Source organism: Balearica regulorum, chromosome 2, assembly GCF_011004875.1.
Source record: "Balearica regulorum gibbericeps isolate bBalReg1 chromosome 2, bBalReg1.pri, whole genome shotgun sequence".
Taxonomy (NCBI): Eukaryota; Metazoa; Chordata; class Aves; order Gruiformes; family Gruidae; genus Balearica; species Balearica regulorum.
This window is the reverse complement of record NC_046185.1, coordinates 96,455,812-96,469,087: the sequence shown is the minus strand read 5'-3', so window position 1 is coordinate 96,469,087 and position 13,276 is coordinate 96,455,812. Positions and strand designations below refer to the sequence as shown.

At 40.1% G+C, this 13,276-nt stretch overlaps 1 long non-coding RNA gene across 1 annotated transcript in view; it reads right to left on the bottom strand.

Annotated features, from left to right (window-relative positions):
• Nucleotides 1-3,249, bottom strand: part of LOC142600758 (uncharacterized) — a 129,889-nt gene extending 126,640 nt beyond the window's left edge. Inside the window, exon 1 of the long non-coding RNA XR_012834320.1 lies at nucleotides 3,189-3,249. This is a non-coding gene — a long non-coding RNA (uncharacterized LOC142600758). The remainder of the gene's footprint in view (nucleotides 1-3,188) is intronic.
• Nucleotides 3,250-13,276: the final 10,027 nt, after the last annotated feature.

Genomic DNA, 13,276 nt, shown 5'->3' with positions numbered 1-13,276 from the left:
GAATGTTTTATTCTGCTGCCACAGTAAGAGTGCTTGGCAGAAGAAACAATTAAAGAGTAATGAGACAGCTTTGGGAAATAGGCGATATGAATTGCTGTCAGTTCCCTACCCACTTCCTCCTTCTTTACCAAAGATTAGTGCATCTCACTGGCTGCATGCAAACTGCAATCTGAAATTTAGTCATTTTGACAGCGAAAATCAGGCTGAAAGAAACATGAGGAGACAAGAATCTCATTATTTCAACACTGTATATAGTATTGGAATACTTTTGTTCATGTTCCTCTGATTGTTTTATTTTATCTGAGTCACCTATGTGGCAAGTACTTCAAATGACCTTGACTACCAATAAATATCCATGTAGAAGGTGACAGCTGCTGGAAAGAGGAGAAATAAAGTACAAACAAGAGTGAAAAAAAGTATTAATCCCACTGCATGAAACTATGTACATCAAAAAAAGCTTTCCGATGAGCAGACAAACATTGATCAGTAGCCTTGATGGTGACTTTCATCAGTTGACAAGAAGTTCATCAAATAAAATCACAGAATCGCAGACTGGTTGAGGGTGCAAGGGACCTATGGAGGTCATCTAGTCCAACTCACCTGCCCAAGCAGGGCCACCTTGAGCTGGTTCTCCAGGACCATGTCCAGATGGCTTTTGAGTACCCCCAAGCACGAAGACTCTACAGCCTCTCTGGGCAACCTGTGCCAGTGCTCAGCCACCCTCACAGCAAAAAAAGGGATCATAGGACCAGTTGTAAAGCATTCTTGGAACCAGGCAGGCTGAAGGCATGACTGTATCATGAAATAAATATTTGTATATGTGCATGCGTATGTATGTGTGCACATATATGTTTGTGTGCATGCGTGTGTGCAGCCCTGTTTGTGGAGTTTCTGGCTGAAGCCCAGGGACACAGTCTGGGGAAACAGTGAGTGCTTGCAGGTACTTTCTTCTGAAATGTTTGTTTTTCTTTCTCACTGGTTTCAAACATGCTCAACGTATCAGTGAAACAAGAGGTAAACATAGAGCCCTCTCAGATTACATCTGTTCCCCAGGCCATCTCCAAAGCAAACATTGGTCTCCCAATGAAAAATACAACTATTACCCATTATTGGACATATCCAGTCACTGCCTGACCACCGAGTTGCACAGTTAATGAATCTGCTCATTTCTAATAAAAATAAACCAGACAAAGGAAGTGGTCAGCTAAAGCCGAACTTGAAGAGAAGAAGAAAAGGGATTTAATAAAAAGTACTCAAGGTTGACATTTCCTTTTTATTTGAAACATGCCTTTCTCAGGAATGACATGATCACATAGATACTATTAGTAAAGCCACACACTGGCGCCGGATTTTAAGATCTTTACCCATATGACTTAATTTGGGAAGCAGTAAAAACCAGAAGGGAAATTCCTCTGGCCCTGTTATTTCACAGTTCAAGCTTCAAATTAAAGTATTTCAAAACAGAGCATAAAAGTATATCAGTCAAAATGAACCAAGCTACTTATAGCACTAGCACAAACAATATTTTAAGATTGTATCTGTATTCCCCAGTCCCCTTCCTGTCTATTCAAGTTATTTAGGAATCAAGTCAGTTTATATAAAGCAGTGATCAAGAAAAGCTGCAGCAGAAATAATCTGCAAACCACAGGGTTTTAAAGAGAAATTTTACAGGATACGTCTTAGATTTTTTTCAGAGAATATGTCAGCTCACACACAGAAGATTCCCTCCAAATTGAAACATTTGCTCTTAATACTGGATCAATATTTTCACTGAATATAAACTCAGGTATTTTAAAGTTCAAATAATGTAGTTAACAGTTTAAATCTACAGCAACTTTACAAGTGAAAGTGTGAATCAAGATCTTTGCTTCTGAATTTCTTGCTAAAATGTTCTAAAACTGTCAGTGCCATTGACCTTTCTTTTCCTGTGAATTTTGGTTATGCAAACTTATTTTTTAGCAAAAAGACTTCCAACAAGAAAAAAACAATTTCCTGAAAGAGACTTCCCTGTCTTGCAAGAGGCATGGAGGACCTACAGTGGCATTATGCTTTCATTGCATTTTTCTGCAAAGGAAAACCTCACATACTTTCACTTTAAATATTATTTTTGATTGACTTAAGGAAAACAGGATGGGACCAGCACAAAAGGAAAACAGAGATTGTAATTTCACTATTCTTTCTGAAGTTTCTGATTTGTGTTCTTCAGCAAGGACCTTAATGTCTCATGAATGAATTAATCAAATGCAGTCAAAACCACGAACTGAGTTTCCACTTCGCAGAAATTGCCATGTTTTGTGCTAACTGAGGGTCTGGCTTCATATTGTGAAAACCTACTAGGAACTTTGAAAAGAAGCTAATGCAGTGGGTTTTTTTTCCAAGTTCTGGAAGGAATTCAGGATTATAAAATTTCACATTTTAATAGAAAAAAAAGTTTTCAGCTGAAGCAAAAGCTCTTAAACATAAGGCAGTGGTTATTGGTTATGTTATCAGTTATCAGTGTGACAATCCTTTCTTCCTTAGCCAACCTAACTGCTCACTCGGTGAGCAGACAGTACCAAACCCACTGCAGGAATGCTGGCAATCAAAAGTAGTTTTCACTGCCTAGAGAGAGCTCCAAAAATGTTTCATGTCAGCTAGTTACAATACTGGTAATACAAAAAAAAAATGTGATTTGGAGGTGTCTGACCTTTACGAATGTCATTTCTTCTGCCACTGATTGGTCTGGTCAGCCCTAAAAAAATTAAATCAAGCCCAATTTACCATTGAGTAACATTGAGCGTCCATTAATTTTTCAATGTGTGAATGAGCAAACACTCCCCTTACAACTTCCCTCTTTGGGCAACATGAAATCCTAGGGCCTTTTATTCCATGTCATGACATCTGAGCAAGGTGTGACTGGACTAAGAGTCTTTTCTAGAGGCAATTAAGATATTTGGGTTTTCTTCTCCATCTTCTGATACGTATATCCAGAGATACACAGATAATTTCTTGTTTTATTCCCAAAACAGTCTGGGAATTTATGGATACTCCAGTCCTTACTTCACTTCTGCCTCAGCTCTGGCTGCCAAAGGTAGAAATTAACCCAATTTAGAGAAGCTGTGGGGGAAGGGAAGTACCCCTTTCTCTATGATTGTAATTCCAGTTATACATTGTAAGGAAAAGACAAGACCCAGAAGCACTCTACTCACAGAGAAGAGTCCACACAGCCAGATTGAAACACTGAACTAGTTTCATCTCCAGCAGGTGTGTTTCTACTCTTGAAAGTAAGCTCCTCGCAGTCTACCAAGCAACCTGCTGCATGCATTAGAGAAAAATTACTTTAGAGAAATATGTGTTTTTTCAAAAAGGCACAAGAAGAAGAAGCAGGAATAAGAAGCCCTGTAAGGCACTAAGGAATAATGAGTAAGAGAGGAATAAGCCTTGACAAGAGAGGACATGACGAGCAAAAGCTAGACTTTTACTCTTGGCTCTGGCACTCACGTGCTGCATGACATTCATGAAGTCTCTTTGGGGCCAGGTTCATAAACGTGTATGATGAACATTTGAGATTTTGGGTCACAAGCCATCATTGTCCTGAGAAACACAGGCAAATGTGACAAAGAAACATGGTTTAGGGCTCCTTACTTAGGCTGAGCCCCACCTCGGTGGAGAACACCATCCTGTTGCAGGAACAGAGGCTACTTTCCCTGGGTGTGGAGGGATGGAGCTGCCCAGGGACAGACGCACCGCAGGCAGTGTGCTGAGGGCTGCTCACATACTTTGCAGAAGCTGCAGGACAAGCTGGTGAACTTCAGCATCAGAGAGGGATTGCCACATCTCACAACAGGCACTAGTTTTAGGGAGCTACTGGGTTTTCGTACTGGACCAGTGTGCCTAAATTGAAACAAAGGTGGCCAGAGGTCTCTGTCCCTGCTTCTACCCTGCCCTTTGTGTTCCTTCAAAATCTCTGATGTGCTATATTGGACCTTCTTCTGTGGATCTTGGCATGTTTTCTAGAGGCTATGCAGGAAAATTTTCGTATTCATAAAAGACAAGCCACAAATGACTAAAGGTAATGTTATTGCTTACCTGTTGTCATTTCATGCAGCAGGTTTCTTTCTTCATATATCTGAGTCCTCCCACTAGGAGTACAAAAGTGGAAAGGAAAGCAAAACCTGTTGGTGTTTACAACAACAACAACAAAAAAACCCACCCAGAATTAGCTTGTTCTGGGGCAGAAATTATGTGGCATAGAGTAATTTAGAGCACGTGTCTCAGTGCCTGTACATAAGCATGCTACATGCTCAGCTGCTGGGTCATTAGATTCTCTGCCCCACAAAACGATCTGATCGTGGTACCAACAGTTTCTCATAGACAGAAAGAGCAGAGTCAATGTCTGGGAAATGCATTTTGCTGCTTCATCTCCCTTCAAAATATCGTCTGGATTATCCTACTTGTGTAAAGTTAACACATGTTCTTCCTCTTCTCCCTCTCTTTGTGGACTTTCCATAAATTCCATTTCATCTTCTCATAAGCACTAACTTTAAAAATGAGAGCCAGACATAGACTGTCGTGGCTTCTTTGATTTCAGTGCAACCACCACAAGGAGGTTGAGCCCAAGATTGTGTTTATATAGACTCAGCAGCAGCAAAGTATATTGTAGTTTCATATCATTCTAATCTAACTTTCTCTTTGTCTCGTTATCTACTTCAGCAAATTAACATATAAAACACATAAATGATTGGCAAAAATTAACTGTACTTTTCTACTTTAACTGAACAATTTACATGGCATTACAGGGGGGGAAAGATTAGTTTTTCAAGTTATAAACAAGCATTATTTTGCAATCTTTGGCCTGTAACTGAAAGATAATAGTTTTAATTTGCATTCAAATAAAGTAAATCTCTCAGTGTAAAAGACTTTTTATAGTTCCCATAAACCAGAAACAGATTAAAGTGTAGACAGTGTATGGAGGACAGGAGGATAAATCAACCAGACAAACAAGATGATAAAAAAAAAAAAAAAGATGGAAAAATAATCCTTTCGAAATGTTCACTTAGTTAGCTTCACAAATCCTGTGCACTACACGAAAGCATCTATGATCTCTCCAGGTTTCTGCTATTAAAGTATTGGCTTTAGCTCAGAAGGCAAATACCCTTATTTAGGGATACCAAGCCTGCGAGCTCTGGAAATACTCTGACTTTTCTCTTGTTAATTCCAAATCCTTTTGTTGGGAGACACTGCCAGTCTACCAGGTAGGGCTAAGTACCATCAGCTCTTTAGTCCAAGTTTTTTTACAAATATGCCAGTGTTTACTGTGGCATATACAACATGAAACAGATGGTTTTCTGTTTTGCAAACTGCAATGTGCCCATGGTTTCCTCTGAAGTCAGTGAGGATTATCAGTGTCCTGAAGCTCTGAAGAGACCTGCTAGATTTTCCCCCAGGGGGAGCATTGAAACAAAGCATGCATCACTCTCAAAATTATTTTTGCTCTTTAGTTTGTTATATTTTAATGTAATGCATGTGAACAGCTCTGAGAACACAGATCAAGAACAGGACACCCAGTTACATTTAATTAAACAAAGTGTGCAAGATAAATAAGCAGAGTCTCACAACATGCTATCTGTGAGCCAGACCGCTGAGTTTTGCCCAGTTTCTGTTCGCTGCTGAATGCCACTGCTCCAACCTGAAAGGTCGAGCTGTTTTTCCCTCACAGCCTGGGATTTAAGGCATTCGCGTGGGAGATGTACTCATGCACCTCCTCTGGCAGGAGTGGGTTATGGAGCCTTTGCATCTGGATGAGTATATTAATCACAAGGCTAATTTACAGAAGGTTCCCTTTACCTGCTGGTTATGCTTTATGAGGGTTATTCCAGCTCAGACCTTTGAAAGAAACTCTTTTAGGCCCCTGCGCTCAGGAAAGGGTGCCAGTTGGTGGGTCCTGTAGAGGTGATACCAGCAACTCAGCTTTGCAAAGTGATGGGAGTTAAAACCCAATCCTTCATGGAGAATTTTGTCCTGGTTAGCTGCAGTGCTCCCTCTTCTTGCTTTTCTTCTGCCCTTTGGAGGAACCCCTCTTTTCTCAGGAACTATATAGAGACAACAGGTAGCTAACCCAGGAATGTGGCTACTTAGAGTAGCCACTGCCCAAAAGTTTAACACTGGACCTAGCACTAAATACGCTTAGCACTGGGTTAGGTGCAAATAATCCATGTCTTTCAGGTTTCAAAACAGGGGTAGTGAAAGTCTTAAAGTGACAACTAATTTGAGAATTCTGCTTAGCATTAAATTATGTTATGGTGCCACAAGCCTTGAAACTAGGGGCCAGCTCCATGAAGTCCCATTCTATTTATCAGCATAAACGTATATACCTAATTAGGAAATAATTTACCATAATGCAGTTATTGATTAAGCTTCATGTCTATACATTCAAAGGTATATGCTTTCTTGTCAGGACTGTAATTTCACTATACTGCGTGGAGAAGTGTGGAATTGATCTGCCTTGATGGAGCTAGGAACTCGGTAGGAACAGCGCTTGTATGGCTGAGGTCTTCTACCAACATAAATACGGTCCAGTACAACCGCTTTTGAGTGAAATCGTGTAAGTATATGGCTCAGTGTATTTCATCTGGCTTCCTATCTTAGCCAAACAGTCTTGTTTTTTTAATACATACACACAGTGAAAGAGACACCTAATCAAAAAGTTTTGAGAGAGCCAAAACACTTTTTCCCCCAAAGGCATATACTCCTGTCTCTCATTGTAATCAAGGACTGAATTTGGCCTCAAATAGCAGTGTCATCACCTGTGACAACAAAGAGAGAGGAAAGGTTGTGCCTTCTGCACTGCATATTTCAACACAATGAACAAAAAGGTAGCAGTTGGGTTTTTTGTAACGGAAGATCGTTCTTTAGACTAGGCTAGAAACCTTTCTGAAGCAAAAATTAGAAAGCCTGATATGTAGTTGTTAAAAATGATTCCATAAGAAACTGTGTGTCTTTTAATTAAAAAGGAGAGGCTTGGTGGGTTTATGGTATTTTGATCAATTGTAAGCCAGTAAGAGGCAGGAGATCCATGAAGGCACAGAAGTCAAAAATAGTGTTCTGTCCTGTCACTACCTGACTGATTATTTGCTTTAGAAAAAAGTATTTAAGAACAGCTCTAGCAATATTTAGCATGGTATCATTTGGACTTAGACCGTTATGAAAACAATGTATTTTTGTTCTAGGGATATGTCTGTCTCTCTATATATGCATATATATAGTTAAGGTTGCTGTTTGAACATGCTGCTTTTAAGAAACAAGAATAATCACAAAATTCTTCCCATTTCTGGAAGAGTCTGTATTTGAGGACTGCATACTTGACTAACAAGATATCTTTTTTTTTTTTGTCTCCATGGCTTTACCAGTAACAGCTTCATTGACTAAGCAGAAAATGGCAATATTGAAAATGGAAAGGAAATGACAACCAAAGTGACTGGACTTTCACAATACCTAGTCTTCCTTTGCGTGCATACTACTAAGGATAGCATTATTCACATCCTTAAAGTTAACTTCTTTGATAATCAAGACTACAAAACACATCTTGGTTCCCTGTAAGAAGCTGTCCCTAAATTTCATATAGAAAATATGTCCTTTTCTTTGAGCAACTACAGTGTAAGAAATTATGCAAAAAATAAGGGTGAAAAGCAAAGAACAGATGGTGGGGGCAGGAGGAGAAAAAGAGAAGCAGACTTAGAAAAGGGAGCAAGCGTCTTTGCATGACCCAGAGGACCATTCCTTTACTTAAGGTATAAAAACTCTCTAAACATCCCACCCAGTCATGTTCACATGCATACACAAGAAAATGAACAAAACAAAATGGAAACTAAATAAATAAGTGTTCAGCCTCTTAATTTAGCTATGACTAAAGCTATTCTGACATTCTGAACAAGATCAATGTTGGATTTCTTTCTCAGAAGATAAGGTGTTTCTCTACAGCACAGGGCACAGCAATAAGTGGCACGATACAGCTCACTGCAATTGCAAGCAGAAATCCATCTTGCTTGGAGGAAAAAAATAGCCTTTCTTTATATAAGAGGCAAATCTGATCCTGTAAATGTAGCTTTAAGGCTGGTGCCTGTTACACATTATTAAAAATGTAAGAATGAAATACAATCCAAAAACCCAATTTACTTTTAAAAATGTTAGAGCAATTCAAAATTGACTATTACTTATGTTTCTAGGTACAGGGCAATAAAGTTTTAAGGCCCCATCTGTCATTGCACCTGAGTGGCCTCCTCAGTATGTATGCACAAAGGCAGAGGGCTACATTCAGCACCAATGTAAGCGGGTGCAACTGCAGTGAAACTGCTTATCCGATGCCAGTGGCCAAATCAGCCCGCAGTGTTCAAAAGGAAAGATTTTATAAACCACAATAGAATCTGCTGATACGAGTCCCTTGAAAATTATTTAATGACTGGAAATCTTTGAGGGAACAGAACAGATGAAGTTCCTCAGTGGTCTTTTAGAATAGCCACTCGGCTAATGAACATCTGGAGTTCGCTGCTCTCTTACATTTATACCATCTAATCCGTATTGCATTAGACCTTTATGTGTTCATGATAAACTGGCAGCAAAGGCTGCCTTAAATAGAAAGAGAGGATGAAGACAATTTTTCCATTAACAATACATTTCCCTTTGGAGTCTGAGGTACATTATTGGTTTGTTCCAAGAGCAGAATGTAAACTGCCTCCTATTTGTGAAACGTTATTATTATTATAGCTTCTACCTGGAGATGTTTCTTGAAACAAAAACCTCAAGACTATTCCTGTACACAAAACAAAGATACCACGTACAAGCACAGTACCACTGTAAGCTACATTGAAAAAATTCATTCACATAAATTACTTGGTTCGAGACATGCAGTTCCCACTGATTTGTCAATCAGCTGCTCCTAAAAGTGGTGCTGTTTCAGTTCAGTCCTTCTGCGGGGGGTGAGGTGTGAGAGAGCAACCAGCTGGCTCTGTACATGGCTCCCAGCTGGGAGAAGGTAGTAACCACAAGCCACACTCCAAGCCGCTTGCAGTGGCTGAACCACACAGGTTTCTGGCTCTTACACTCTCACGGCAGTTGAAGAGAGATGACTGCTTGTTCTGCCAGAGCTCCAACTTTAAATATTTCCATTCAATTTACTTATTAATGCCATCTTGTAAACATGGCCTGGTTGCTAAGCCATTCCTCCAAAATACCATGCAAACACCTACAATAATTGTTCCAAAACCATGCTCCACTTCCCTGCTGCCAGCCCCCGAAGTCCCCCAGGGAGGAGGCAGCAGCTGCTGCCCTTCCCTCACACAGCACCAGCGTCCTTCCCCTCTGCGTGCGTACCTCCCCAGCATCCTCGCTTTCTTCATCAGCAGCGAACCCACAGCAATCTGGTGACACTCACCTCTCTCTGAATCACTGTTTATGCTCTTCCTTTCCAGCAACTATGCTATAAATAAAAATCCATTCAAGTGCTCATTAATAAGAAAATAAAGGGTTTGTAAACGTGGTGACGCCATGCTGAAGATTTTGTTTGTAGGGGCGTTAACTGAAAACTTTTATGTGCTACACTCAGCCAAGCCTGTTAAAACTGTCTGCTCATTTTTTTTCTCTTGTTTTAGTTCATTGGTATTGCTTCCAAATCTGTAGTCTTAAATGACTTCCAATCTAGTTCGATCAAACTAAGATTTTCACCTTTCCCTTCAACCTTCCCTTCGTGAGTTTCTCCACAGATTTTAAAACCTGTTCTTTTGAAGCTCATCACCACCATGATACCTGTTTGTTGCAGTTAGGTCCTTCATGCTTCTCTGGCATGCAGCTCTCAGAGTGGTGTAAGTGCCACTGACTGTCACAGACTTGTGCTCCTTCACCCCCACCAAGATCCCCCAGGTTTTGATACTTCATTAGAGATTTCTCCATGGCTTTCAATAATCAGACTTTTTGAGTTTCAGTGAGGGCCTAAGAAAAGTCTCCTTCCTAACTTTCCAAAAATATTTTTCTCCCCCCCCCTTAATTTTTTATTATTTGGCAGGATAGAATTGTTGTGAGTCCTCTACTCTGAAGCACAGAGGCAGAAAAACTTGCTCTGCATGGGGTAATGCTGTGCTGGGCTTCAGCTCAGAGCCTTAGCTCTGATGGTAAGGAAGAGAGCACATTAGTAGCGTATCTCTCTGCTCCTGCTTTTCTTTTTGGCAAGAACTGCTACTCTGAGCCAGCAGGTGTTTAATGCTATTAAATTTATGGGTAGTGAAAGCTGTTGAATTTTAAAACATCTGGGTAACATAAATTATCGGAACTTTTTTCCAGTATAAGGCTGAAAAATGGTTTTGAAATCTGCAGAAAAGCATTAGCAGCATTGACAAAACTGGGTTTATTTTTGAACATTTGACCATACGACTCTGGGATCCCACAAGTATCCTCATGTTCGTAGCTACAGTGCCGATAGCATGTGAGCTAGGAAACACCAGGAAGGCGGCCAGCAGACAATATCCCAGCAACATTCAATTTTTGGTGGGTTCCAGATGGATCACCTAGTATGGCAGAAAGCATCAAAAGCCATTGCTGTTTATCACCTTGTATGCAGTCTCTTAGATTTCATTCTGCAAGGTTTTATCCATACTCTTCTTCTTCACGTAGATCTGGCTGTCCTTAGCCATAGAATTTCATGGAAAGCGTAATGAGAGGAGGGGGCAGGGAAGGGAGAAGAAAATCTCAAGTTGGAAGAGTTCATTGGCTCCCGTGCTGTGAAAGAGCTAGTGAACAGAGTGGGCAGGTAACACAAAGCATGCAAAATGCTTAGAAGTGTTTCATTTGCTTCACAGCCAACAGTTTTTACTTGAGGAGAAGTATTAGCGTGAGTTTCCAAGACACTGAGGACCTGTCGCCCAACAAGAGTGAGGAGGAAAAGCAGCCACTGGAAGATAACCTGCAGATGTCCAACCCTAATTTAGATGCCTGAAGGCTTCTGGAGCCTCACCTTACGCTCTTGGGTTTAAAACGTCTCTGAACTGCTCTCTTGCAAGTTTAGTGTGAGAAGCAGGCACTGATTCATCACAAGCTTGTAGGCTGCCTGGTACAAACCATAGAACTGTCACTATTTTCCCAGCACCCAGAGGCTGGCATCACTGAGGGTGGGTAGTCTTCAGGTTGCAAACATACAGGCATGACTTGACAATTTCCATGAGCTGCTCCCATCAGGCTAAGCACATGGGCCATACAGAGTAGGAGACAACAAATTTGCATCTATGTGAACAAGACAGACATGCCAAGAAGCAGCACAAGAGATGAAACATGAGACCTGTGCCCAAGCTAGAAACGTAACTCCTGTGGCCTGCCTCTCGATGCTGTTCTTTCTTCTCTAGGATACTTTTCTGCCATCTATTTCCTTTGTGACCCTCATTTTCACTTTGTTTTTGGTTTTTTTTTTTTGTCCCCTCTGTCAAGATTTGCTAGAGCTCAGAACTGATCAGCTCTACGAGGAATTTCAAGCCCATAAATTTGATACACAGAAGAAACACTGCAGTGATTTGTTAACAGCTATAATCATCAACGCGTGAGAAATAGGAGCCAGGGAAATAAAGTGCTTCCCATAAATGCTTTTTTCTTTTAACAGCAGTTATTTTAAGCTTTGTCACACTAATGTGGTTTGTATAAACAAAAAAAGATACATTTCCATCATGGGTGTTCAGCGGTGTCTGGTCTACATTAGCAGTAACACAGGAGATAAGGAAGAGGAAGGCATAACTGTCCTATAGCACAACGTAATATGCATTAGGTAAACATTTCTATTAAAAGTACATACCGCATGCACAACTAAATATGTTCTCTGATACAATTGAGGATGGAACAGTGACCTATTTTTTAACACTCCTGATTCAGGGGAAGGTCAGATGCAAATAAAAATGTGATATCTGGCCTCTGGCTTTATGGTAAGCTGTATTTGTTTATGAAAAAAGCAAAGTTTGGGTTAATATTACCAACATGGACAAGGAGTGGGCTGAAAGACAGGCTAGGCGCATTACCTCCTGACCGCCCCCAGTCACATTACAGTTCTGATTCCTTTTCCCCATGAAAGAGCAAAAAAATACCAGATAAGCCTGGGAATTTCCAGGTCACCTTGGTTTGAATGCCAGTTAACGGACCTGAGCATTTCCCTTCTGTGGCTTTCCAAATCTCAGCCGAACGCTTTCCCCACATGACCATACTTTCCTCAATGAAGCAGCCCATTCTGCCTACCCTGCTGCAGCTGTGGAACATCTGGGTGGGAAGATCCTTTGCCCCCAGGACTCCCTGGAGCACAGTGTGGTTACTCGAGTGGTGCACAGGGAGTATGATTTGGCTCTCTACATTTCCTGTTGTGAAATTTTAACTTACTCTGATTATTGTTTGGTTTTATATGACTGCCAAGTTATTGGAAGTTCTCTTCCTCCTACCCTCGCCTTCCCTGGATATCACATACACACACACACATATATACACATTATTAGACTTACTATTTCAAACCATTAAAATACACGATTTATAATAAAAAATCTCCACTTTTCTCAAGTGCTGTGGAAATTCTAAAGGTTTAGCTTCGTACACTATCAAAATCCCCAATTACGTAACTTTTTACTTTTCCAATTTAAAATGACTTTTAACCGAAAGCAAAATAAACACAGGCAGTTACCGTTGGCACATATCCTTAACGTTTTTCAGCAGTCTTTTTACCAGCCATTCCCTTAAGCTACATTTCAAAACCACAGCTTATTTTTCCTCCTGTACAAGAGAAAAGATTCTATATGTCATTTTCACAACTACACAAGGAGATCTATCATAATTTTTTGTAACTAACTACTTCCCTTCATTCATCCCCAAATCTATCTCTATTGTTAAATATAGTGTAATACAGAATAAAACCCTGTACAACAGAGTGGTTACCTCATCTAAAAAATCAGTTTTCTTTATTAACTAGTGATTTTCCACTACTTTCAGTGCCTGAATTATATCTTAAGAGCTTAAGGCAAAAGAAAGTACTTAAAGGCAGCATTCTACTTGTTAAATACCAAACACTCCCAAATTATTCAGAGAACAAACTAGAAAAATATTAGCCTGCACACCACAAACCTACATTCTTTTACAATTCTTTCCCCTCCAAATTTTGCAAATTATTTTTCAATACAAAAATTTGGTGAAGGTTCACCATATAAAATGATGCTTAGAGAGGAATGAGCTGCTAGCAACACATTATTAAGACGGTAGACTGTGTCAGTGTCTTATTCTTCAAGTGTTT